This window comes from Aulostomus chinensis, chromosome 4, assembly GCF_037954235.1.
Source record: "Aulostomus chinensis isolate RoL2024-O1b breed Wild chromosome 4, RoL_Achi_v1.0, whole genome shotgun sequence".
NCBI classification, from domain to species: Eukaryota; Metazoa; Chordata; class Actinopteri; order Syngnathiformes; family Aulostomidae; genus Aulostomus; species Aulostomus chinensis.
The window spans coordinates 29934420-29959208 of record NC_141323.1 but is presented as its reverse complement, the minus strand read 5'-3'; the positions used below and the strand labels follow the sequence as shown (position 1 = coordinate 29959208).

Genomic DNA, 24789 nt, shown 5'->3' with positions numbered 1-24789 from the left:
CCCAAGAGCAAGAGATTGACCAGGTAGATGCTGCCCCTATTTATAGAGCAGCGCCTCACACTGGTTGGCTAATGATGGTACAAGCCAAGTCAGGCATCACCAACCAGTCTCACTGCTAGGATGGGACCTCTCATCCTGCCACATTTGCATTGATAATTACACTCGGTGCACATCATGCTAGCCAGATTTAGCAGCTAGCCAAAATGTTGAAAATGCTTGCAAATTAATCCAAAAAACACAGAGAGTTGACTTTACTTTTTACATCTCGAGCCTCCGCAAATTAATGTGTGCGACATCTGTATTTTGCCTGTGAATTCATGAAGCTTTCTGATAGTCTGAACCATTTTACAGTACACACAATATACGTGTCACACAACAGTTAAGTCGGTTCATATTAAGATGAGTGCACACTGACTGTGTTTACATGCAATTACGTTCCTCCATCTTGTGCTAGGCTACTGCTCTGGCATGAGTCTGTCTGATGGCATGATTACAGTGTACTTAAGGCCATAGATCAGGAGCTGTGGTTGTATTTGTTTAAAAAAGAGTGGTTTTAGCATCGTTCAAGTGCCTGCTCATTTGTGTTGATTTTTCTTTGTCTCTGATATTGCCTACAGATGCAGGAGCCTATTTTCCAGCTGCCCTGATCCTAGTAAGTACTTGCCTGTCCATCACATTTCACAGTTAATCAGTTATTTTTTCAGACCTCAAACATTGAAATAGACAACTATGTTATCTGGTCAAAGAAGCTGTTTTTTTCTTCTTCTTCTTCTCTTCTCTTTTCTCCCTGTTTTCTTGGATCTCCAACACTACATCTACATGTATATATTTGATGGCTTATAATGTCTCATTCATCTGAGTGAGTTCCAACACTCCTTTTTTAGGCGCTTCATTGGAATAAATCCTGAGAGTGTCTGCATGTTTTCCCTGTGCTGGTTCTCTCCAGGTACTCCAGCTTCCTTCCACAGTCCAAAGACATGCAAATGGAAATGCAACTCTAAATTGACCGTAGGTATGGCTGTGAGTGTGAATGGTTGTCTGTCAATATTTGTTGGCTGCGGTGGACTGCGATGGACCACTGACCTGTCCAAGGTAATGTCCCTTCTGGGATAGGCTCCAGCCCCACCCTGTGACCCTTAACAGGATAAGCGGAAAAATGGATGGATGGATGGATGGATGGATGGACGGATGGATGGATGGATGGATGGATGGATGGATGGATAGATGGGTGGGTGATCACTCACAGGACTGTGAGTGTCTCACTCTGACCGCTTCATGCTATGGGACTTACACTGATGTAACCTGATTAGCTCAGTCAGTCGAGCATGAGACTCTTAGTCTCAGGGTTGTTGGTTCAAGCCCCATGTTGGGTGTTGATCTTAAACACCACTGCTTGTCCTCTCAGTTTTGAAAGCTTTGTTTGTAAATTGTCAGAAAAATCAGTGAATAAACAATACAAACTTAGGCTTTGTCAGAAATTCCATGCTTCCAAACTAACCAAAATGAAAAAAACAAAAGGTGAGACTTTTTCGTGCGTTCGAAAAATTTGTATGCGCTTCATTGTATCCGCTTTCTATACTTCCATGCATCCCAGCTTATTTCTGTTAAGGGTTGCAGGGGGAGGCTGGAGCCTTTCCCAGTGGCTTTCAGGTGAGAGGCAGGTTTCACCCTGGACAGGTAGCCAGTCCATTGCAGACAGAATACCCACGCAGGCACGGAGAGAACATGCACACACCACACAGAAAGAACCTGTGCTCGAGCCAGGACTTGAACTTGCTTTGAGGCGACACTGTTAACAACGGTACCACCGTGCCACCCATTGACTGTAACACATTGTAAACAATATACACTCTTGTTATCATACAACATGTAGCCCTGTACAAAAATCAAATAAATTACATCGCATAAAAAGCATAAAAAGATGTGTTAAAAAGTTCAAAAATAAATAGAGTTCATGATCTTTAAAATTGGTTATAATGTGAGCAGGTTAAAAGCATAAATATAATATGTAACATTTAAAAAGTAAAACTATTTACAGTTAAAAAATAAATTCATATAAAGGTCTTTAAGTTCTCTGAGTCTGTAAAAGATCAGTGATCTGAGAATAAGGAGAGGGGAAGAAGCCGTGTTTATATGTAACCTCAATTGTTACCTGTCAATCATTTCATTCCTGTCTTATCTTTGGGTGTATTAAGACCGCAAAAGCCAATGAGAGGAAAGTTACTGTGTAAGGGGTGGGACTAGTGGCGCAGGTTTGTGAGGTGAGTAGTTAGCGCGCATGGGGAGAGAAACAGAGGCAATGATCAGAGAGTTAAGAGGGGAGGCATCGTTTGTGTGGAGAGCATTTAAGTTTATTTTGGAGGTCGACGACTGGTGGTCCTGATGTAAACTTCTGTGTGACCTTCGAGAGGTGAATATTTATGCCTGTATTTGCGCTTTATCGAACTGTTATAGTGAAAAGAGACTGGATGTGTACATGGTTAGCGACGTGCTAGCTAGGGATAGCATTCCGTGCTAATGTGCCTGCAGATCGTAGCTTTAGCGTTGTAATATGTTTGGAGCGAAAGTAAAGGTAATGCGAATTCGACACGAGATAATGTTTGATAATTGTGGCTAAATTAAGATAATATGCTTGAAGGAGACGGACATTGGAGAGAGAGAGACGGGTTTCCATCCGATGGCTCTGCTGTTCTGCTGTGCCCTGTCCTGCTGTGTTTTCTTCTTCGTGACTTTCGCTGTCCCGCCATTGCGTGTGAGTGTTTGGATTGTGACTGCCAGCGCCATTGCCATTACCATTCAGACTCTCATCCTCCATTCCCGTTCTCCCCCTTCTAATAAAACCCTGGATTTGTGAGGACTAACATACACATGCACTTGCTTTTATTGTGTGCTCAGCTGCGAGTGAAGCGGCCATTACAGTTGTGAAGCCCCGACCGCACACGAGCTTCAATAAACAGGCCTGAAACAGGTAAAAATTAAATTTAAGGTGTTTCATATGAATGTGTGTGTGCCCACAGGTAAAATATTGAGTTTTAGTTGTTGTAAATTAAAGAATACCGTTTTAGAAGGTAACTTAAGGATTCTGAAAGGGATTAAATATGATGTATATTTAAAAAAAACAAAAGGGTTATCTTTTGTAGAGGAAACTTTTTTTCCTTACAATTGAGGTGTTAAGGATGACTTGAGGGTATTTTATGTGAAACTATCTAACTAAAAAAGATTTTTATTTTCAGTGAAACGAAAGTTCAGAACCAAGAAAGACACTGTTTGTTTTGTTTTGAAAATCCTCTTACTCATTGTTAATAATTTTGTTCATTGTATTTTTATAATACTAGAATATATTCAATTTTTATTTCATCCATCTCTGTGAACAAGTACCTGTGAAGGATTAATTTGCAATTCTTTTAACTTCAGCTTGAGGAAAGGGCAGCTTTGAGTCTTTGGGGACCAGCATGAGCGAGCTTCCTTCATACACCTTTTCTTGAAGCGCCTTTCTGCAGCTTTGAAATGGAATGTCATGCAGCGTGTAATTTGAAGTAGACAGATGGCAGATGCAGTACTTTTCTCTAGATGACATCAACATTCATTTCTTTGTATTGACAGGACACCTATTTGGCGTGTGAAAAGACCGTGAGGCTGTTGCACGTCACTTTTTTTCTGAGGTTGTAAAGTGAGTGAAATGGATATAGAGCCCATGTGTGTAAGAGTCAAGAGCTTACGGCCATACCATTCTGAACTTGTCTGATCTAGGAAGCTAAGCAGGGTCGGGCCTTGTTAGTACTTGGATCGGAGACAGCCTGGGAATACCAGGTGATGTAAGCTTTTTTTTTTCTTTGTGAGGAAAGGGCAGCTTTGAGTCTTTGGGGACCAGCATGAGCGAGCTTCCCTCACACACCTTTTCTTGAAGCGCCTTTCCGCAGCTTTGAAATTGAATGTCATGCAGCGTGTAATTTGAAGTAGACAGATGGCAGATGCAGTACTTTTCTCTCGATGACATCAACATTCTTTTCTTTGTATTGACAGGACACCTCTTTGGCGTGTGAAAAGACCCTGAACCTGTTGCGCCTCACTTTTTTTCTGAGGTTGTAAAGTGAGTGAAATGGATATAGAGCCCATGTGTGTCAGCGTCCAGGGCTTACGGCCATACCACTCTGAACACGCCCGATCTCGTCTGTTCTCGGAAGCTAAGCAGGGTGGGACCTGGTTAGTACTTGGATGGGAGACCGCCTGGAAATACCAGGTGCTGTAAGCTTTTTTGTTTCTTTGTGAGGAAAGGGCAGCTTTGAGTCTTTGGGGACCAGCATGAGCGAGCTTCCCTCACACACCTTTTCTTGAAGCGCCCTCTGCAGCTTTGAAATGGAATCTCATGCAGCGTGTAATTTGAAGTAGACAGATGGAGGATGCAGTACTTTTCTCTCGATGACATCAACATTCTTTTCTTTGTATTGACAGGACACCTATTTGACGTGTGAAAAGACCCTGAGGCTGTTGCGCATCACTTTTTTTCTGAGGTTGTAAAGTGAGTGAAATGGATATAGAGCCCATGTGTGTCAGAATCAGGGGCTTACGGCCATACCAGTCTGAACTCGTCTGATCGCGGAAGCTAAGCAAGGTCGGGCCTGGTTAGTACTTGGATGGGAGACCGCCTGGGAATACCAGGTGCTGTAAGCTTTTTTGTTTCTTTGTGAGGAAAGGGCAGCTTTGAGTGTTTGGGGACCAGCATGAGCGAGCTTCCCTCACACACCTTTTCTTGAAGCGCCCTCTGCAGCTTTGGAATGGAATGTCATGCAGTGGTTAATTTGAAGAAGACAGATGGCAGATGCAGTACTTTTCTCTCGATGACATCAACATTCTTTTCTTTTATTGACAGGACACCTATTTGGCGTGTGAAAAGACCCTGAGGCTTTTGCGCATCACTTTTTTTCTGAGGTTGTAAAGTGTGTGAAATGGATATAGAGCCCATGTGTGTCAGAGTCAAGGGCTTACGGCCATACCACTATGAACACGCCCGATCTCGTCTGATCTCGGAAGCTAAGCAGGGTCAGGCCTGGTTAGTACTTGGATGGGAGACCGCCTGGGAATACCAGGTGCTGTAAGCTTTTTTGTTTCTTTGTGAGGAAAGGGCAGCTTTGAGTCTTTGGGGACCAGCATGAGCGAGCTTCCCTCACACACCTTTTCTTGAAGCGCCCTCTGCAGCTTTGGAATGGAATTTCATGCAGTGGTTAATTTGAAGAAGACAGATGGCAGATGCAGTACTTTTCTCTCGATGACATCAACATTCTTTTGTTTTATTGACAGGACACCGATTTGGCGTGTGAAAAGACCCTGAGGCTGTTGCGCATCACTTTTTTTCTGAGGTTGTAAAGTGTGTGAAATGGATATAGAGCCCATGTGTGTGAGAGTCAAGAGCTTACGGCCATACCACTCTGAACACGCCCGATCTCGTCTGATCTCGGAAGCTAAGCAGGGTTGGTCCTGGTTAGTACTTGGATGGGAGACCGCCTGGGAATACCAGGTGCTGTAGGCTTTTTTGTTTCATTGTGAGGAAAGGGCAGCTTTGAGTGTTTGGGGACCAGCATGAGCGAGCTTCCCTCACACACCTTTTCTTGAAGCGCCCTCCACAGCTTTGGAATGGAATGTCATGCAGTGGTTAATTTGAAGTAGACAGATGGCAGATGCAGTACTTTTCTCTAGATGACATCAACATTCTTTTCTTTTATTTACAGGACACCTATTTGGCGTGTGAAAAGACCCTGAGGCTTTTGCGCTTCACATTTTTCTGAGGTTGTAAAGTGAGTGAAATGGATATAGAGCCCATGTGTGTAAGAGTCAAGGGCTTACGGCCATACCACTCTGAACACGCCCGATCTCGTCTGATCTCGGAAGCTAAGCAGGGTCGGGCCTGGTTAGTACTTGGATGGGAGACCGCCTGGGAATACCAGGTGCTGTAAGCTTTTTTGTTTCATTGTGAGGAAAGGGCAGCTTTGAGTGTTTGGGGACCAGCATGAGCGAGCTTCCCTCACACACCTTTTCTTGAAGCGCCCTACACAGCTTTCGGATGGAATGTCATGCAGTGTGTAATTTGAAGTAGACAGATTGCAGATGCAGTACTTTTCTCTAGATGACATCAACATTCTTTTCTTTGTATTGACAGGACAACTATTTGGTGTGTAAAAAGACTGTGAGGCTGTTGCACATCACATTTTTTTTGAGGTTGTAAAGTGAGTGAAATGGATATAGAGCCCATGTGTGTGAGAGTCAAGGGCTTACGGCCATACCACTCTGAACACGCCCGATCTCGTCTGATCTCGGAAGCTTAGCAGGGTCGGGCCTGGTTAGTACTTGGATGGAAGACCGCCTGGGAATACCAGGTGCTGTAAGCTTTTTTGTTTGATTGTGAGGAAAGGGCCGCTTTGAGACTTTGGGGACCAGCATGAGCGAGCTTCCCTCACACACCTTTTCTTGAAGGGCCCTCTGCAGCTTTGGAATGGAATTTCATGCAGTGGTTAATTTGAAGAAGACAGATGGCAGATGCAGTACTTTTCTCTCAATGACATCAACATTCTTTTGTTTTATTGACAGGACACCGATTTGGCGTGTGAAAAGACCCTGAGGCTGTTGCGCATCACTTTTTTTCTGAGGTTGTAAAGTGTGTGAAATGGATATAGAGCCCATGTGTGTAAGAGTCAAGAGCTTACGGCCATACCACTCTGAACACGCCCGATCTCGTCTGATCTCGGAAGCTTAGCAGGGTTGGGCCTGGTTAGTACTTGGATGGGAGACCGCCTGGGAATACCAGGTGCTGTAAGCTTTTTTGTTTCATTGTGAGGAAAGTGCAGCTTTGAGTGTTTGGGGACCAGCATGAGCGAGCTTCCCTCACACACATTTTCTTGAAGCGCCCTCCACAGCTTTCGAATAGAATGTCATGCAGTGTGTAATTTGAAGTAGACAGATTGCAGATGCAGTACTTTTCTCGAGATGACATCAACATTTTTTTCTTTGTATTGACAGGACAACTATTTGGTGTGTAAAAAGACCGTGAGGCTGTTGCACATCACATTTTTTTTGAGGTTGTAAAGTGAGTGAAATGGATATAGAGCCCATGTGTGTGAGAGTCAAGGGCTTACGGCCATACCACTCTGAACACGCCCGATCTCGTCTGATCTCGGAAGCTTAGCAGGGTCGGGCCTGGTTAGTACTTGGATGGAAGACCGCCTGGGAATACCAGGTGTTGTAAGCTTTTTTGTGTCATTGTGAGGAAAGGGCCGCTTTGAGTCTTTGGGGACCAGCATGAGCGAGCTTCCCTCACACACCTTTTCTTGAAGCGCCCTCTGCAGCTTTGGAATGGAATTTCATGCAGTGGTTAATTTGAAGAAGACAGATGGCAGATGCAGTACTTTTCTCTCGATGACATCAACATTCTTTTGTTTTATTGACAGGACACCGATTTGGCGTGTGAAAAGACCCTGAGGCTGTTGCGCATCACTTTTTTTCTGAGGTTGTAAAGTGTGTGAAATGGATATAGAGCCCATGTGTGTGAGAGTCAAGAGCTTACGGCCATACCACTCTGAACACGCCCGATCTCGTCTGATCTCGGAAGCTAAGCAGGGTTGGTCCTGGTTAGTACTTGGATGGGAGACCGCCTGGGAATACCAGGTGCTGTAGGCTTTTTTGTTTCATTGTGAGGAAAGGGCAGCTTTGAGTGTTTGGGGACCAGCATGAGCGAGCTTCCCTCACACACCTTTTCTTGAAGCGCCCTCCACAGCTTTGGAATGGAATGTCATGCAGTGGTTAATTTGAAGTAGACAGATGGCAGATGCAGTACTTTTCTCTAGATGACATCAACATTCTTTTCTTTTATTGACAGGACACCGATTTGGCGTGTGAAAAGACCCTGAGGCTGTTGCGCATCATTTTTTTTCTGAGGTTGTAAATTGTGTGAAATGGATATAGAGCTAATGTGTGTCAGAGTCAAAGGCTTATGGCCATACTACTCTGAACACGCCCGATCTCGTCTGATCTCGGAAGCCAAGCAGGGTCGGGCCTGGTTAGTACTTGGATGGAAGACCGCCTGGGAATACCAGGTGCTGTAAGCTTTTTTATTTCTTTGTGAGGAAAGGGCAGCTTTGAGTCTTTGGGGACCAGCATGAGCGAGCTTCCCTCACACACCTTTTCTTGAAGTGCCCTCCACAGCTTTCGAATGGAATGTCATTCAGTGTGTAATTTGAAGTAGACAGATTGCAGATGCAGTACTTTTCTCTAGATGACATCAACATTTTTTTCTTTGTATTGACAGGACAACTATTTGGTGTGTAAAAAGACCGTGAGGCTGTTGCACATCACATTTTTTTTGAGGTTGTAAAGTGAGTGAAATGGATATAGAGCCCATGTGTGTGAGAGTCAAGGGCTTACGGCCATACCACTCTGAACACGCCCGATCTCGTCTAATCTCGGAAGCTTAGCAGGGTCGGGCCTGGTTAGTACTTGGATGGAAGACCGCCTGGGAATACCAGGTGCTGTAAGCTTTTTTGTTTCATTGTGAGGAAAGGGCCGCTTTGAGTCTTTGGGGACCAGCATGAGCGAGCTTCCCTCACACACCTTTTCTTGAAGCGCCCTCTGCAGCTTTGGAATGGAATTTCATGCAGTGGTTAATTTGAAGAAGACAGATGGCAGATGCAGTACTTTTCTCTCGATGACATCAACATTCTTTTCTTTTATTGACAGGACACGTATTTGGCTTGTTAAAAGACCCTGAGGCTGTTGCGCATCACTTTTTTTCTGAGGTTGTAAATTGTGTGAAATGGATATAGAGCCCATGTGTGTCAGAGTCAAGGGCTTACGGCCAAACCACTCTGAACACGCCCGATCTCGTCTGATCTCGGAAGCTAAGCAGGGTCGGGCCTGGTTAGTACTTGGATGGAAGACCGCCTGGGAATACCAGGTGCTGTAAGCTTTTTTATTTCTTTGTGAGGAAAGGGCAGCTTTGAGTCTTTGGGGACCAGCATGAGCGAGCTTCCCTCACACACCTTTTCTTGAAGCGCCCTCCACAGTTTTGGAATGGAATGTCATGCAGTGGTTAATTTGAAGTAGAAAGATGGCAGATGCAGTACTTTTCTCTAGATGACATCAACATTCTTTTCTTTTATTGACAGGACACCTATTTGGCGTGTGAAAAGACCCTGAGGCTGTTGCGCTTCACTTTTTTTCTGAGGTTGTAAAGTGTGTGAAATGGATATAGAGCCCATGTGTGTGAGAGTCAAGAGCTTACGGCCATACCACTCTGAACACGCCCGATCTCGTCTGATCTCGGAAGCTAAGCAGGGTCGGGCCTGGTTAGTACTTGGATGGGAGACCGCCTGGGAATACCAGGTGCTGTAAGCTTTTTTGTTTCATTGTGAGGAAAGGGCAGCTTTGAGTGTTTGGGGACCAGCATGAGCGAGCTTCCCTCACACACCTTTTCTTGAAGCGCCCTTCACAGCTTTCGGATGGAATGTCATGCAGTGTGTAATTTGAAGTAGACAGATTGCAGATGCAGTACTTTTCTCTAGATGACATCAACATTCTTTTCTTTGTATTGACAGGACAACTATTTGGTGTGTAAAAAGACTGTGAGGCTGTTGCACATCACATTTTTTTTGAGGTTGTAAAGTGAGTGAAATGGATATAGAGCCCATGTGTGTGAGAGTCAAGGGCTTACGGCCATACCACTCTGAACACGCCCGATCTCGTCTGATCTCGGAAGCTTAGCAGGGTCGGGCCTGGTTAGTACTTGGATGGAAGACCGCCTGGGAATACCAGGTGCTGTAAGCTTTTTTGTTTGATTGTGAGGAAAGGGCCGCTTTGAGACTTTGGGGACCAGCATGAGCGAGCTTCCCTCACACACCTTTTCTTGAAGGGCCCTCTGCAGCTTTGGAATGGAATTTCATGCAGTGGTTAATTTGAAGAAGACAGATGGCAGATGCAGTACTTTTCTCTCAATGACATCAACATTCTTTTGTTTTATTGACAGGACACCGATTTGGCGTGTGAAAAGACCCTGAGGCTGTTGCGCATCACTTTTTTTCTGAGGTTGTAAAGTGTGTGAAATGGATATAGAGCCCATGTGTGTGAGAGTCAAGAGCTTACGGCCATACCACTCTGAACACGCCCGATCTCATCTGATCTCGGAAACTAAGCAGGGTTGGGCCTGGTTAGTACTTGGATGGGAGACAGCCTGGGAATACCAGGTGCTGTAAGCTTTTTTGTTTCATTGTGAGGAAAGTGCAGCTTTGAGTGTTTGGGGACCAGCATGAGCGAGCTTCCCTCACACACCTTTTCTTGAAGTGCCCTCCACAGCTTTCGAATGGAATGTCATGCAGTGTGTAATTTGAAGTAGACAGATTGCAGATGCAGTACTTCTCTCTCGATGACATCAACATTCTTTTGTTTTATTGACAGGACACCGATTTGGCGTGTGAAAAGACCCTGAGGCTGTTGCGCATCACTTTTTTTCTGAGGTTGTAAAGTGTGTGAAATGGATATAGAGCCCATGTGTGTGAGAGTCAAGAGCTTACGGCCATACCACTCTGAACACGCCTGATCTCGTCTGATCTCGGAAGCTAAGCAGGGTTGGTCCTGGTTAGTACTTGGATGGGAGACCGCCTGGGAATACCAGGTGCTGTAAGCTTTCTTGTTTCATTGTGAGGAAAGGGCAGCTTTGAGTGTTTGGGGACCAGCATGAGCGAGCTTCCCTCACACACCTTTTCTTGAAGCGCCCTCCACAGCTTTGGAATGGAATGTCATGCAGTGGTTAATTTGAAGTAGACAGATGGCAGATGCAGTACTTTTCTCTAGATGACATCAACATTCTTTTCTTTTATTGACAGGACACCGATTTGGCGTGTGAAAAGACCCTGAGGCTGTTGCGCATCACTTTTTTTCTGAGGTTGTAAATTGTGTGAAATGGATATAGAGCCCATGTGTGTCAGAGTCAAAGGCTTATGGCCATACTACTCTGAACACGCCCGATCTCGTCTGATCTCGGAAGCCAAGCAGGGTCGGGCCTGGTTAGTACTTGGATGGAAGACCGCCTGGGAATACCAGGTGCTGTAAGCTTTTTTATTTCTTTGTGAGGAAAGGGCAGCTTTGAGTCTTTGGGGACCAGCATGAGCGAGCTTCCCTCACACACCTTTTCTTGAAGTGCCCTCCACAGCTTTTGAATGGAATGTCATGCAGTGTGTAATTTGAAGTAGACAGATTGCAGATGCAGTACTTTTCTCTAGATGACATCAACATTTTTTTCTTTGTATTTACAGGACAACTATTTGGTGTGTAAAAAGACCGTGAGGCTGTTGCACATCACATTTTTTTTGAGGTTGTAAAGTGAGTGAAATGGATATAGAGCCCATGTGTGTGAGAGTCAAGGCCTTACGGCCATACCACTCTGAACACGCCCGATCTCGTCTGATCTCGGAAGCTAAGCAGGGTCGGGCCTGGTTAGTACTTGGATGGAAGACCGCCTGGGAATACCAGGTGCTGTAAGCTTTTTTATTTCTTTGTGAGGAAAGGGCAGCTTTGAGTCTTTGGGGACCAGCATGAGCGAGCTTCCCTCACACACCTATTCTTGAAGCGCCCTCCACAGCTTTGGAATGGAATGTCATGCAGTGGTTAATTTGAAGTAGACAGATGGCAGATGCAGTACTTTTCTCTAGATGACATCAACATTCTTTTCTTTTATTGACAGGACACCTATTTGGCGTGTGAAAAGACCCTGAGGCTGTTGCGCTTCACTTTTTTTCTGAGGTTGTAAATTGTGTGAAATGGATATAGAGCCCATGTGTGTCAGAGTCAAGGGCTTACGGCCATACCACTCTGAACACGCCCGATCTCGTCTGATCTCGGAAGCTAAGCAGGGTCGGGCCTGGTTAGTACTTGGATGGGAGACCGCCTGGGAATACCAGGTGCTGTAAGCTTTTTTGTTTCATTGTGAGGAAAGGGCAGCTTTGAGTGTTTGGGGACCAGCATGAGCGAGCTTCCCTCACACACCTTTTCTTGAAGTGCCCTCCACAGCTTTCGAATGGAATGTCATGCAGTGTGTAATTTGAAGTAGACAGATTGCAGATGCAGTACTTTTCTCTAGATGACATCAACATTTTTTTCTTTGTATTGACAGGACAACTATTTGGTGTGTAAAAAGACCGTGAGGCTGTTGCACATCACATTTTTTTTGAGGTTGTAAAGTGAGTGAAATGGATATAGAGCCCATGTGTGTGAGAGTCAAGGGCTTACGGCCATACTACTCTGAACACGCCCGATCTCGTCTGTTCTTGGAAGCTTAGCAGGGTCGGGCCTGGTTAGTACTTGGATGGGAGACCGCCTGGGAATACCAGGTGCTGTAAGCTTTTTTGTGTCTTTGTGAGGAAAGGGCAGCTTTGAGTCTTTGGGGACCAGCATGAGCGAGCTTCCCTCACACACCTTTTCTTGAAGAGCCCTCCGCAGCTTTGGAATGGAATGTCATGCAGTGGTTAATTTGAAGTAGACAGATGGCAGATGCAGTACTTTTCTCACGATGACATCAACATTCTTTTCTTTTATTGACAGGACACCTATTTGACGTGTGAAAAGACCCTGAGGTTGTTGCGCATCACTTTTTTTCTGAGGTTGTAAAGTGAGTGAAATGGTTATAGAGCCCATGTGTGTAAGAGTCAAGGGCTTACGGCCATACCACTCTGAACACGCCCGATCTCGTCTGATCTCGGAAGCTAAGCAGGGTCGGGCCTGGTTAGTACTTGGATGGGAGACCGCCTGGGAATACCAGGTGCTGTAAGCTTTTTTGTTTCATTGTGAGGAAAGGGCAGCTTTGAGTGTTTGGGGACCAGCATGAGCGAGCTTCCCTCACACACCTTTTCTTGAAGCGCCCTCCACAGTTTTGGAATGGAATGTCATGCAGTGGTTAATTTGAAGTAGAAAGATGGCAGATGCAGTACTTTTCTCTAGATGACATCAACATTCTTTTCTTTTATTGACAGGACACCTATTTGGCGTGTGAAAAGACCCTGAGGCTGTTGCGCTTCACTTTTTTTCTGAGGTTGTAAATTGTGTGAAATGGATATAGAGCCCATGTGTTTCAGAGTCAAGGGCTTACGGCCATACCACTCTGAACACGCCCGATCTCGTCTGATCTCGGAAGCTAAGCAGGGTCGGGCCTGGTTAGTACTTGGATGGGAGACCGCCTGGGAATACCAGGTGCTGTAAGCTTTTTTATTTCTTTGTGAGGAAAGGGCAGCTTTGAGTGTTTGGGGACCAGCATGAGCGAGCTTCCCTCACACACCTTTTCTTGAAGCGCCCTACACAGCTTTCGGATGGAATGTCATGCAGTGTGTAATTTGAAGTAGACAGATTGCAGATGCAGTACTTTTCTCTAGATGACATCAACATTCTTTTCTTTGTATTGACAGGACAACTATTTGGTGTGTAAAAAGACTGTGAGGCTGTTGCACATCACATTTTTTTTGAGGTTGTAAAGTGAGTGAAATGGATATAGAGCCCATGTGTGTGAGAGTCAAGGGCTTACGGCCATACCACTCTGAACACGCCCGATCTCGTCTGATCTCGGAAGCTTAGCAGGGTCGGGCCTGGTTAGTACTTGGATGGAAGACCGCCTGGGAATACCAGGTGCTGTAAGCTTTTTTATTTCTTTGTGAGGAAAGGGCAGCTTTGAGTCTTTGGGGACCAGCATGAGCGAGCTTCCCTCACACACCTTTTCTTGAAGTGCCCTCCACAGCTTTCGAATGGAATGTCATGCAGTGTGTAATTTGAAGTAGACAGATTGCAGATGCAGTACTTTTCTCTAGATGACATCAACATTTTTTTCTTTGTATTGACAGGACAACTATTTGGTGTGTAAAAAGACCGTGAGGCTGTTGCACATCACATTTTTTTTGAGGTTGTAAAGTGAGTGAAATGGATATAGAGCCCATGTGTGTGAGAGTCAAGAGCTTACGGCCATACCACTCTGAACACGCATGCGCCAATCAGACGGTACGCTGACAGCACGACACACGGAGGTCGCGGACTCCGCTTTTCCCATTTCTTTCGTTTTTTTCAGCCTTTTTCATTGTTCTTCCTTATTTTCCGTGCATTTTTGGTTCGTTTTTAGAGTGAACATTTTTTCCCCCCGACAGTTTTTATACTGATCGGGGGAGGTCAATTTGAGTTTTTTTTTTTTCCTAATGGAAAACTTTCGGACGGACCAAATGGATTTGAACTCTGCAAACGGACTTCAGATTACGAGCATGGAAAACGGACTTGACATAAACGCACAAACAGGTGAAGAAAATGAAAAATGGTTGCTTGTTAAAAGAAACAATCAGAAACGAAACATGAAGAAGTCGGAAGGAAAACTGCCGGAGGGAAATGCGAGAGCGGCTTCCGCAGCGACAGCGGGGGAAAGACGGCGAGCAGCGGCTGATTCAGAGGAGATGAGCGCTGGAGCCGGTCCACAGGCAACGAGAGCTGGTGGCCTGAAGAACAGAGCTGAAGACGTGGTTCCGAGAAGACCTGGGCAGCGAGGAGCTACTGGAGAGGCGGCGGAGAGTGAGAGAGAATTGGCGGCGGAAAGAGATGCGGCGTCTGGTGGGGAAAGGCAGCTGCAGCAGCGACATGGAGCGGCGAAATCTGCGGGTGGCGACCACAAGTATGACAGAGAACTGACGGTCAGTGTCGAGGTAACTGGGCAGGATGAAGTCCCAGTTCTCGAATTAATGAGATGCATAAGAGCACTGTGTGGAGGTTTAATAGCCTGTAGGGCGACAGGGCCGCAGAAATATGAAATTACCATGTCACACATCAAAGGGAAAGAGAGAATCCTAGATGGTTTCAAAATTGGGGACAACACGGTGCATGTCAAAGATCTGTGTAATGATGAACTCATGGTTTCTTTTTTAAGCTTACCAGCTTACATCAGAGATGAGGAAATTTTACAGAAGCTAGAAGGGTGGGGAGTCTCAGCGGCATCAACTATAAGGAGGAGGATGTGGCCGGGTACGCAAATTGCTGATGGGACGCGGTTTCTCAAAGTAAAGTTTACAGATAAAGTCCAATCTCTGCCTTATTCAGCACGGTTTGACACAGCAATGGGACCGGAATATTTCAGGGTCATACATGATAGGCAGGCTAGGGTGTGTAGGATGTGCCTCCAGCCGGGGCACATCCTAAGGGACTGTCCTGAGTTCTCCTGCCATAAGTGTGGTGTCCAGGGGCATTATGCAAGGGAGTGCAACAGGAAACCTAATAAGATACAGAAATGTGAGGTGTGTTGGAACAAAATTGATGAATGTAATTGTAATTATAGTGATGAGGATATTGTGGTGGAATCTGGATCTGAGGAGCTGTACAGTGAGATGGAAGGTTTAAGTGAGGGAGGAACGGAGGATGAGGAGGAAGATGACGAGGTGGGTAGTGGCGCCGCCAAGCAGGCTGCCGGTGAGGGTTACGCCCCTCAGAGAACCCAGAGCCCTCCTAAAGTGGTGCAGAGCCCAGGCACAAGGCTTGGTTCAAGTCTGAATGACATGAGCACTGACTCAGGCCCACAGCAGAGAGGAAAGGATGGAGGAGGAAACGGGTCCGAAAAGGAGCCGGAGCCTTCTCAACTCCTGGAATCAATGGAGGTGGGGGATACCCCAAGAGAATTGCAGCCGGCGGCAGCCACATCCACCAGGGTACCTACCTTAAATGTGCCCTCCACCTTCCCTCCTCAGAGTAGATCAAACAGTGACTCGGAAATGGACTTTGCCACAATAAAAAATATTCGGAAAAAGCACACCTCAATAAAAGATGCTGCGATGAAGAAAAAACAGAAGAAAGAAGGAGGGAGAGGTAAAAAATCTTGAGGGAAAATTGGCTGTTTAAAGGTTTTTTTGGTCTGACCATGTTTCTGCTGCACTCCCTTAATGTCAATGGACTCCGCACTTATGGCAGGATGACCGCCATTTTACTTAAAAGCAAGTGTGACATTCTCTGCTTACAGGAGACAAGGTGGGAAGGGGATAGCGTGGCGGCAGCAAGCAAAATGTGGGGAGGAGATGTCTTTTTTAGCAACGGCACAAGTAAATCTTGTGGCGTAGCTATTTTAGTAAAAAAGACTATAAGTACCAATAGCAAGTTAATATATCATGACAAGAAAGGTAGAATACTTATTATAGATGTTTGCATAAACAATAGAACATACAGAATTGTTAACATATATGCCAGTAACTGTGAAAAGGAAAGGAAAATGTTTCTAAATAGTATAAGCAGATGGATAGATCATAGAACCATAATAATAGGAGATTTCAATATCGCATTAACTAAGGATGATATATCAATTAACAATGTATACAAGAATGACACAAGCAGAACTGAGCTATATAATTTAATGAATATTCACAATTTGACAGATGTATGGAGAATTCACAACCCATTCAAGAAAGAGTACTCCAGAAGACAGGTTGTGCAGGGAAAAATGAAACAAGCCAGAATAGATTTATGTCTAGCGGCCCCTGAAGCAACAAAACAGATCAATAAAATACAATATAATTATAACGCATGGAGTGATCACGCAACAATTGAGTGTTACTTGGGTGCTGCAGGAGGTTTCAGGGGGGGAGGTACCTGGTGCCTCAACTCCAGCCTCCTGGCAGATTCAACTTACGTTAAAAAAATCACAAAACTGCTTGATTATGCAAAAATTGAAATGAAAATAGAAAATAATTTTATAGAAAAGTGGGAAATTCTAAAGCAAAGAATTAAAAGAAGTAGTATAAATTATAGTAAAGAGAAAAAGTGGAGAGAGGAGCTGGAAGAAAATCGACTAAGAAAATTAATCAATCATGAAATAGCATTATTTGATAAAGAACCTAACAGAAACACAGAAAACTATGAATTATATAAAGCAAAACTAGTAAACATAGAAAAAATAAAATGCAGAGGTGCAATGATAAGAAGCAGAGTTAAAAATTTAGTAGAAGGAGAAAAATGCACCGCATATTTTTTGGGGCTCGAAAAGCAAAAACAAAACAAAACTATAATAGAAAAAATCAACGATATAACTGGAAAAGAATATGACGATCAAGAAAATATACTAAGAGTAACTACAGAGTTTTATAAAGAATTATTTGATAATGGATATAGCAATAGCGAAGAGGTAGACAAGTTGTTATCAAATATCCAAACTAGTATTTCAGTGGAGGATAAGGAATGGTCTGATGCACAAATTACTATTAATGAGATAAAGACGGCAATAGATAGCTTAAATAAAAACAAAAGTCCAGGGGTAGATGGTTTAACAGCAGAATTTTATATTTGTTTCAAAGAGCAGATAGCTCCCCTGTTGCTGTCATTGTACCACTCAATGGAACGGGAACAGAGAACATCCAATACATTCACTGCAGGAATAATTTCACTTATCTACAAAAATAAAGGTTCAAAACAGGATATAACAAACTATAGACCAATAAGTTTACTCAATACAGATTACAAGATACTGACCAAAACACTGGCAAACAGGCTTAAACTTACAATAGGGACCATTATTGGTAATACACAGGCATACGGCATACCAGATAGAGACATCATAGATACGATCCTTACAATAAAGGATACCGTCAGGACAATGGCAGCACAGGGGGGGTATCTGCTCGGAATTGATTTGGAGAAAGCATTCGACAGAGTAGAACATCTTTTCTTATATAAAACTTTAAAAAGATTTGGATACGGTGAAGGCTTTATTAAATGGATTAAATTATTATACGATAACGCATACAGTCAAATAAAGATAAATGGACAACTAACAGAAAAGATCAAATTAAAAAGATCGGTAAGGCAAGGATGCCCGCTTTCAGCTCTTTTATACAGTATTGTTGCTGAGCCACTAGCTTTAAGTATAATGAATGATAAGAATATTATAGGTATAAAAACATATAGAGACAAAGTCGTTAAAATAGCACAATTTGCGGATGATATCAATATAATGTTTAAAAATGAAGAAAATTTAAATTATATTATAAAACATCTAGAAAGATATGAAAAAGCATCAGGAGCTAAGGTTAACAGAAATAAGTCAGAAATGATGGAATTCGGTAAAAATAGTTTAAAAAATAATTGGGGTTTTAGCACTAAAGAATACAGGAAAATACTGGGTGTATACATTGGTAAAAATGAAGGGGAAGCCAGGGACTTAGGGTGGAGAGAACTTGTAAAAAAGGTAGAAAATACACTTAATTTATGGAGAAGTAGGGGTTTAAGCCTGAGAGGAAAGGTAATTGTCATCAATGCCTTAATACTGTCAAAAATTAATCATGTTTTGGGGGCCTGTGAGCTACCGCAGTGGGCACTAAATTCGCTCAATGAAGCGATCTCCTCCTTCCTTTGGAGGGGAAAGGGAAATTCGATCGCTCATCGGGTGATAATTGCTAATAAAAGGGAGGGGGGATTAGGACTAATTGACATCAGTGCAAAAAAAGATGCACTCAGGGCCAAATTAGTTAGAAATTTTCTCGATTCGAACAGGCAGTACCCCTGGGAGGACACAATGGCGGGCTACCTGGCTGAGTACGGGGAGGGGGAGAAACTCCCTCTTTATCACCTCCTTCCTGGGAAAAGCCATGGCTCGCTACCGATGTTCTACCAGGAGGTGCTAGAGGCATGGGGCAAATTCCTGCCCCACCTCAGGCCTAAGTGCAGTCAGAAAAGTCATGTGCTGCAGTTACCTTTTCTCGAAAGCACCTTTTTCACACACAATGGTAGGACACTTAAATGCAGGGCACTTCAGCAACATAATATAACAAGGGTCGGTCAAGTGGTGGGGGAAAGGGGTCTGTTCAGTCTCAGGAAAGTCACAACCCAACTCAAAAAAACAGGGACACCGTGCAGAAAGGATTACCTAAATGGACTAGGTAACAAAATCAACAGAAACATAACCTCACTGTGGAGAAACTTAATCATCACGGACAAATCGAGAGCAGACCCCGAACTCCCACCGCTTGAGCTTGTCACACAGTACACAGGGAAAGAGCTGTCACAGGTGAAAACAAAGGACTGGTACACCATAGGGATTAACTCAATTAAACGCACTCCAAAAGCAGAAAAACACTGGGCACAATTATTCAAGGGAATACCGATAGGAAAAATCTGGCAAAACCTTAACATACCTTACATGGACAGCAATACTTTCAAGCTAGAATTCAATATCAGACACAGGAGAATTTTCACAGGAATCAAATTACACCAGATTAATAAGGAAAACTACAGTAGGACATGCCAAATCTGCAATAAAGAACCGGAAGATCAGGAGCATCTATTCATCAACTGCAAGGAATCGGATAAATTCAGGAATTTCATCAGGATGCTACTGCAAGAGCACTGCAATTTCAGTTTGACAGATGAAACACTATGGACATGGACTCTTCTCTTTGGTACAACACTGAAACAAAAGGATCAGAACAGGACTCTCATAAATACCATACTCACTTTTGCAAAAAAATCAATATGGACAACTAGAAACTACGCTCTCTATGAAAAGAAGAAAATAAACATATTTGGGGTTTTTTACACAACACTCTTGACACACCTACAAATCTTACATGACATGGACAAGGATATTTTTGAAAACACTTTCTGCAGGAAAAACACATTTTTCAACATAGCAAATGGCAAAATTGAAATAAACAAGATTGACAATGGTATGTTTTCTCTTCAAATTCCCAGCTAAGTAGTCTCTTTTTTTTATAAAGCAAAGTATTTTTCAAATTTAATAAAGGGGTGAGCAAATTGGGTGGTTTATGTTTTTGGTGTGTTTAACATTTCATTTTGATAAAATTTCATTTAAAATAAAAAAAAAAAAAAAAAAAAAAAATTGTGTGTGTGACACTTCACGACAGGAATTTGTTCTTTTTAGTCCCATGAGTTTTTTTTGTCTCTCTTTAATTTTTATTTATTTTTTTTGGAATGACCTGCATTGCTCCAGTGGCTGTAGGCACATAGTGTTGGTTTATTTGTCTAAATTTAACTTAATTAAAAAAAAAAAAAAAAAAAAAAAAAAACTCTGATGGTGTTTTCATCAAGTTCGAGGTGTATCAAGGGTGGGGTTTTTTTTTGGTAAGATTTCTTTCCTGAAGGAATTTATTTTTTTTATATAATTGTTAAATTTTGTCATGTAAATAAGAATGTACAGTTGGTAAAAATGTATGATGTATTTTTGATAATAAAAGACAAAAAAAAAAAAACACGCCTGATCTCGTCTGATCTCGGAAGCTAAGCAGGGTCGGTCCTGGTTAGTACTTGGATGGGAGACCGCCTGGGAATACCAGGTGCTGTAAGCTTTTTTGTTTCATTGTGAGGAAAGGGCAGCTTTGAGTGTTTGGGGACCAGCATGAGCGAGCTTCCCTCACACACCTTTTCTTGAAGCGCCCTCCACAGCTTTGGAATGGAATGTCATGCAGTGGTTAATTTGAAGTAGACAGATGGCAGATGCAGTACTTTTCTCTAGATGACATCAACATTCTTTTCTTTTATTGACAGGACACCGATTTGGCGTGTGAAAAGACCCTGAGGCTGTTGCGCATCACTTTTTTTCTGAGGTTGTAAATTGTGTGAAATGGATATAGAGCCCATGTGTGTCAGAGTCAAAGGCTTATGGCCATACTACTCTGAACACGCCCGATCTCGTCTGATCTCGGAAGCCAAGCAGGGTCGGGCCTGGTTAGTACTTGGATGGAAGACCGCCTGGGAATACCAGGTGCTGTAAGCTTTTTTATTTCTTTGTGAGGAAAGGGCAGCTTTGAGTCTTTGGGGACCAGCATGAGCGAGCTTCCCTCACACACCTTTTCTTGAAGTGCCCTCCACAGCTTTTGAATGGAATGTCATGCAGTGTGTAATTTGAAGTAGACAGATTGCAGATGCAGTACTTTTCTCTAGATGACATCAACATTTTTTTCTTTGTATTTACAGGACAACTATTTGTTGTGTAAAAAGACCGTGAGGCTGTTGCACATCACATTTTTTTTGAGGTTGTAAAGTGAGTGAAATGGATATAGAGCCCATGTGTGTGAGAGTCAAGGGCTTACGGCCATACCACTCTGAACACGCCCGATCTCGTCTGATCTCGGAAGCTAAGCAGGGTCGGGCCTGGTTAGTACTTGGATGGAACACCGCCTGGGAATACCAGGTGCTGTAAGCTTTTTTATTTCTTTGTGAGGAAAGGGCAGCTTTGAGTCTTTGGGGACCAGCATGAGCGAGCTTCCCTCACACACCTTTTCTTGAAGCGCCCTCCACAGCTTTGGAATGGAATGTCATGCAGTGGTTAATTTGAAGTAGACAGATGGCAGATGCAGTACTTTTCTCTAGATGACATCAACATTCTTTTCTTTTATTGACAGGACACCGATTTGGCGTGTGAAAAGACCCTGAGGCTGTTGCGCATCACTTTTTTTCTGAGGTTGTAAATTGTGTGAAATGGATATAGAGCCCATGTGTGTCAGAGTCAAGGGCTTACGGCCATACCACTCTGAACACGCCCGATCTCGTCTGATCTCGGAAGCTAAGCAGGGTCGGGCCTGGTTAGTACTTGGATGGGAGACCGCCTGGGAATACCAGGTGCTGTAAGCTTTTTTGTTTCATTGTGAGGAAAGGGCAGCTTTGAGTGTTTGGGGACCAGCATGAGCGAATTTCCCTCACACACCTTTTCTTGAAGCGCCCTCCACAGCTTTCGAATGGAATGTCATGCAGTGTGTAATTTGAAGTAGACAGATATCAGATGCAGTACTTTTCTCTCGATGACATCAACATTCTTTTCTTTGTATTGACAGGACAACTATTTGGTGTGTAAAAAGGCCGTGAGGCTGTTGCACATCACATTTTTTTTGAGGTTGTAAAGTGAGTGAAATGGATATAGAGCCCATGTGTGTGAGAGTCAAGGGCTTACGGCCATACCACTCTGAACACGCCCGATCTCGTCTGATCTCGGAAGCTTAGCAGGGTCGGGGCTGGTTAGTACTTGGATGGAAGACCGCCTGGGAATACCAGGTGCTGTAAGCTTTTTTGTTTCATTGTGAGGAAAGGGCCGCTTTGAGACTTTGGGGACCAGCATGAGCGAGCTTCCCTCACACACCTTTTCTTGAAGGGCCCTCTGCAGCTTTGGAATGGAATTTCATGCAGTGGTTAATTTGAAGAAGACAGATGGCAGATGCAGTACTTTTCTCTCGATGACATCAACATTCTTTTGTTTTATTGACAGGACACCGATTTGGCGTGTGAAAAGACCCTGAGGCTGTTGCGCATCACTTTTTTTCTGAGGTTGTAAAGTGTGTGAAATGGATATAGAGCCCATGTGTGTGAGAGTCAAGAGCTTACGGCCATACCACTCTGAACACGCCTGATCTCGTCTGATCTCGGAAGCTAAGCAGGGTTGGGCCTGGTTAGTACTTGGATGGGAGACTCCCTGGGAATACCAGGTGCTGTAAGCTTTTTTGTTTCATTGTGAGGAAAGGGCAGCTTTGAGTGTTTGGGGACCAGCATGAGCGAGCTTCCCTCACACACCTTTTCTTGAAGCGCCCTCCACAGCTTTCGAATGGAATGTCATGCAGTGTGTAATTTGAAGTAGACAGATTGCAGATGCAGTACTTTTCTCTAGATGACATCAACATTCTTTTCTTTGTATTGACAGGACAACTATTTGGTGTGTAAAAAGACCGTGAGGCTGTTGCACATCACATTTTTTTTGAGGTTGTAAAGTGAGTGAAATGGATATAGAGCCCATGTGTGTGAGAGTCAAGGGCTTACGGCCATACCACTCTGAACACGCCCGATCTCGTCTGATCTCGGAAGCTTAGCAGGGTCGGGCCTGGTTAGTACTTGGATGGAAGACCGCCTGGGAATACCAGGTGCTGTAAGCTTTTTTGTTTCATTGTGAGGAAAGGGCCGCTTTGAGTCTTTGGGGACCAGCATGAGCGAGCTTCCCTCACACACCTTTTCTTGAAGCGCCCTCTGCAGCTTTGGAATGGAATTTCATGCAGTGGTTAATTTGAAGAAGACAGATGGCAGATGCAGTACTTTTCTCTCGATGACATCAACATTCTTTTCTTTTATTGACAGGACACGTATTTGGCGTGTTAAAAGACCCTGAGGCTGTTGCGCATCACTTTTTTTCTGAGGTTGTAAATTGTGTGAAATGGATATAGAGCCCATGTGTGTAATAGTCAAGGGCTTACGGCCATACCACTCTGAACACGCCCGATCTCGTCTGATCTCGGAAGCTAAGCAGGGTTGGGCCTGGTTAGTACTTGGATGGAAGACCGCCTGGGAATACCAGGTGCTGTAAGCTTTTTTATTTCTTTGTGAGGAAAGGGCAGCTTTGAGTCTTTGGGGACCAGCATGAGCGAGCTTCCCTCACACACCTTTTCTTGAAGCGCCCTCCACAGCTTTGGAATGGAATGTCATGCAGTGGTTAATTTGAAGTAGACAGATGGCAGATGCAGTACTTTTCTCTAGATGACATCAACATTCTTTTCTTTGTATTGACAGGACAACTATTTGGTGTGTAAAAAGACCGTGAGGCTGTTGCACATCACATTTTTTTTGAGGTTGTAAAGTGAGTGAAATGGATATAGAGCCCATGTGTGTGAGAGTCAAGGGCTTACGGCCATACCACTCTGAACACGCCCGATCTCGTCTGATCTCGGAAGCTTAGCCGGGTCGGGCCTGGTTAGTACTTGGATGGAAGACCGCCTGGGAATACCAGGTGCTGTAAGCTTTTTTGTTTCATTGTGAGGAAATGGCCGCTTTGAGTCTTTGGGGACCAGCATGAGCGAGCTTCCCTCACACACCTTTTCTTGAAGCGCCCTCTGCAGCTTTGGAATGGAATTTCATGCAGTGGTTAATTTGAAGAAGACAGATGGCAGATGCAGTACTTTTCTCTCGATGACATCAACATTCTTTTCTTTTATTGACAGGACACCGATTTGGCGTGTGAAAAGACCCTGAGGCTTTTGCGCATCACTTTTTTTCTGAGGTTGTAAATTGTGTGAAATGGATATAGAGCCCATGTGTGTCAGAGTCAAAGGCTTATGGCCATATTACTCTGAACACGCCCGATCTCGTCTGATCTCGGAAGCCAAGCAGGGTCGGGCCTGGTTAGTACTTGGATGGAAGACCGCCTGGGAATACCAGGTGCTGTAAGCTTTTTTATTTCTTTGTGAGGAAAGGGCAGCTTTGAGTCTTTGGGGACCAGCATGAGCGAGCTTCCCTCACACACCTTTTCTTGAAGTGCCCTCCACAGCTTTCGAATGGAATGTCATGCAGTGTGTAATTTGAAGTAGACAGATTGCAGATGCAGTACTTTTCTCTCGATGACATCAACATTTTTTTCTTTGTATTGACAGGACAACTATTTGGTGTGTAAAAAGACCGTGAGGCTGTTGCACATCACATTTTTTTTGAGGTTGTAAAGTGAGTGAAATGGATATAGAGCCCATGTGTGTGAGAGTCAAGGGCTTACGGCCATACCACTCTGAACACGCCCGATCTCGTCTGATCTCGGAAGCTTAGCAGGGTCGGGCCTGGTTAGTACTTGGATGGAAGACCGCCTGGGAATACCAGGTGCTGTAAGCTTTTTTGTTTCATTGTGAGGAAAGGGCCGCTTTGAGTCTTTGGGGACCAGCATGAGCGAGCTTCCCTCACACACCTTTTCTTGAAGCGCCCTCTGCAGCTTTGGAATGGAATTTCATGCAGTGGTTAATTTGAAGAAGACAGATGGCAGATGCAGTACTTTTCTCTCGA

At 43.9% G+C, this 24789-nt stretch overlaps 30 non-coding genes and 3 pseudogenes across 30 annotated transcripts; all 33 read left to right on the top strand.

Moving 5' to 3' along the window:
* Positions 1-4133: 4133 nt before the first annotated feature.
* On the top strand, positions 4134-4252 carry LOC147266081 (5S ribosomal RNA). The gene has a single exon (XR_015114784.1). It is a non-coding gene; the product is annotated as a 5S ribosomal RNA (ribosomal RNA).
* Positions 4253-4562: 310 nt separating this feature from the next.
* On the top strand, positions 4563-4671 carry LOC147266080 (5S ribosomal RNA; annotated as a pseudogene).
* A 309-nt stretch (positions 4672-4980) lies between these two features.
* On the top strand, positions 4981-5099 carry LOC147266079 (5S ribosomal RNA). Its single transcript, XR_015114240.1, has one exon. It is a non-coding gene; the product is annotated as a 5S ribosomal RNA (ribosomal RNA).
* A 309-nt stretch (positions 5100-5408) lies between these two features.
* LOC147266078 (5S ribosomal RNA) lies at positions 5409-5527 on the top strand. Its single transcript, XR_015113156.1, has one exon. It is a non-coding gene; the product is annotated as a 5S ribosomal RNA (ribosomal RNA).
* Positions 5528-5835: 308 nt separating this feature from the next.
* LOC147266077 (5S ribosomal RNA) lies at positions 5836-5954 on the top strand. The gene has a single exon (XR_015114225.1). It is a non-coding gene; the product is annotated as a 5S ribosomal RNA (ribosomal RNA).
* A 310-nt stretch (positions 5955-6264) lies between these two features.
* Positions 6265-6383, top strand: LOC147266076 (5S ribosomal RNA). The gene has a single exon (XR_015114004.1). It is a non-coding gene; the product is annotated as a 5S ribosomal RNA (ribosomal RNA).
* Positions 6384-6692: 309 nt separating this feature from the next.
* LOC147266075 (5S ribosomal RNA) lies at positions 6693-6811 on the top strand. The gene has a single exon (XR_015113006.1). It is a non-coding gene; the product is annotated as a 5S ribosomal RNA (ribosomal RNA).
* Positions 6812-7121: 310 nt separating this feature from the next.
* On the top strand, positions 7122-7240 carry LOC147266074 (5S ribosomal RNA). The gene has a single exon (XR_015114661.1). It is a non-coding gene; the product is annotated as a 5S ribosomal RNA (ribosomal RNA).
* A 309-nt stretch (positions 7241-7549) lies between these two features.
* Positions 7550-7668, top strand: LOC147266073 (5S ribosomal RNA). Its single transcript, XR_015113155.1, has one exon. It is a non-coding gene; the product is annotated as a 5S ribosomal RNA (ribosomal RNA).
* A 309-nt stretch (positions 7669-7977) lies between these two features.
* On the top strand, positions 7978-8096 carry LOC147266072 (5S ribosomal RNA). The gene has a single exon (XR_015114366.1). It is a non-coding gene; the product is annotated as a 5S ribosomal RNA (ribosomal RNA).
* Positions 8097-8406: 310 nt separating this feature from the next.
* Positions 8407-8525, top strand: LOC147266071 (5S ribosomal RNA). Its single transcript, XR_015115377.1, has one exon. It is a non-coding gene; the product is annotated as a 5S ribosomal RNA (ribosomal RNA).
* Positions 8526-8834: 309 nt separating this feature from the next.
* LOC147266070 (5S ribosomal RNA) lies at positions 8835-8953 on the top strand. The gene has a single exon (XR_015113291.1). It is a non-coding gene; the product is annotated as a 5S ribosomal RNA (ribosomal RNA).
* A 309-nt stretch (positions 8954-9262) lies between these two features.
* Positions 9263-9381, top strand: LOC147266069 (5S ribosomal RNA). The gene has a single exon (XR_015114214.1). It is a non-coding gene; the product is annotated as a 5S ribosomal RNA (ribosomal RNA).
* A 310-nt stretch (positions 9382-9691) lies between these two features.
* Positions 9692-9810, top strand: LOC147266068 (5S ribosomal RNA). The gene has a single exon (XR_015114002.1). It is a non-coding gene; the product is annotated as a 5S ribosomal RNA (ribosomal RNA).
* Positions 9811-10119: 309 nt separating this feature from the next.
* On the top strand, positions 10120-10238 carry LOC147266067 (5S ribosomal RNA). Its single transcript, XR_015114475.1, has one exon. It is a non-coding gene; the product is annotated as a 5S ribosomal RNA (ribosomal RNA).
* A 309-nt stretch (positions 10239-10547) lies between these two features.
* On the top strand, positions 10548-10666 carry LOC147266066 (5S ribosomal RNA). Its single transcript, XR_015113285.1, has one exon. It is a non-coding gene; the product is annotated as a 5S ribosomal RNA (ribosomal RNA).
* Positions 10667-10975: 309 nt separating this feature from the next.
* LOC147266065 (5S ribosomal RNA) lies at positions 10976-11094 on the top strand. The gene has a single exon (XR_015114365.1). It is a non-coding gene; the product is annotated as a 5S ribosomal RNA (ribosomal RNA).
* A 310-nt stretch (positions 11095-11404) lies between these two features.
* LOC147266064 (5S ribosomal RNA) lies at positions 11405-11523 on the top strand. Its single transcript, XR_015113411.1, has one exon. It is a non-coding gene; the product is annotated as a 5S ribosomal RNA (ribosomal RNA).
* A 309-nt stretch (positions 11524-11832) lies between these two features.
* Positions 11833-11951, top strand: LOC147266063 (5S ribosomal RNA). The gene has a single exon (XR_015114203.1). It is a non-coding gene; the product is annotated as a 5S ribosomal RNA (ribosomal RNA).
* A 310-nt stretch (positions 11952-12261) lies between these two features.
* On the top strand, positions 12262-12380 carry LOC147266062 (5S ribosomal RNA; annotated as a pseudogene).
* Positions 12381-12689: 309 nt separating this feature from the next.
* Positions 12690-12808, top strand: LOC147266061 (5S ribosomal RNA). Its single transcript, XR_015114192.1, has one exon. It is a non-coding gene; the product is annotated as a 5S ribosomal RNA (ribosomal RNA).
* A 309-nt stretch (positions 12809-13117) lies between these two features.
* Positions 13118-13236, top strand: LOC147266060 (5S ribosomal RNA). Its single transcript, XR_015114180.1, has one exon. It is a non-coding gene; the product is annotated as a 5S ribosomal RNA (ribosomal RNA).
* A 310-nt stretch (positions 13237-13546) lies between these two features.
* LOC147266059 (5S ribosomal RNA) lies at positions 13547-13665 on the top strand. Its single transcript, XR_015114001.1, has one exon. It is a non-coding gene; the product is annotated as a 5S ribosomal RNA (ribosomal RNA).
* Positions 13666-20645: 6980 nt separating this feature from the next.
* Positions 20646-20764, top strand: LOC147266058 (5S ribosomal RNA). Its single transcript, XR_015114364.1, has one exon. It is a non-coding gene; the product is annotated as a 5S ribosomal RNA (ribosomal RNA).
* A 310-nt stretch (positions 20765-21074) lies between these two features.
* On the top strand, positions 21075-21193 carry LOC147266057 (5S ribosomal RNA). The gene has a single exon (XR_015113031.1). It is a non-coding gene; the product is annotated as a 5S ribosomal RNA (ribosomal RNA).
* Positions 21194-21502: 309 nt separating this feature from the next.
* Positions 21503-21621, top strand: LOC147266056 (5S ribosomal RNA). Its single transcript, XR_015114169.1, has one exon. It is a non-coding gene; the product is annotated as a 5S ribosomal RNA (ribosomal RNA).
* Positions 21622-21931: 310 nt separating this feature from the next.
* Positions 21932-22050, top strand: LOC147266055 (5S ribosomal RNA; annotated as a pseudogene).
* A 309-nt stretch (positions 22051-22359) lies between these two features.
* LOC147266054 (5S ribosomal RNA) lies at positions 22360-22478 on the top strand. Its single transcript, XR_015113062.1, has one exon. It is a non-coding gene; the product is annotated as a 5S ribosomal RNA (ribosomal RNA).
* Positions 22479-22788: 310 nt separating this feature from the next.
* LOC147266053 (5S ribosomal RNA) lies at positions 22789-22907 on the top strand. The gene has a single exon (XR_015114000.1). It is a non-coding gene; the product is annotated as a 5S ribosomal RNA (ribosomal RNA).
* Positions 22908-23216: 309 nt separating this feature from the next.
* Positions 23217-23335, top strand: LOC147266052 (5S ribosomal RNA). The gene has a single exon (XR_015115526.1). It is a non-coding gene; the product is annotated as a 5S ribosomal RNA (ribosomal RNA).
* Positions 23336-23645: 310 nt separating this feature from the next.
* Positions 23646-23764, top strand: LOC147266051 (5S ribosomal RNA). The gene has a single exon (XR_015114944.1). It is a non-coding gene; the product is annotated as a 5S ribosomal RNA (ribosomal RNA).
* Positions 23765-24073: 309 nt separating this feature from the next.
* Positions 24074-24192, top strand: LOC147266050 (5S ribosomal RNA). The gene has a single exon (XR_015114916.1). It is a non-coding gene; the product is annotated as a 5S ribosomal RNA (ribosomal RNA).
* Positions 24193-24502: 310 nt separating this feature from the next.
* LOC147266049 (5S ribosomal RNA) lies at positions 24503-24621 on the top strand. Its single transcript, XR_015113999.1, has one exon. It is a non-coding gene; the product is annotated as a 5S ribosomal RNA (ribosomal RNA).
* The last annotated feature ends 168 nt before the right edge of the window (positions 24622-24789 follow it).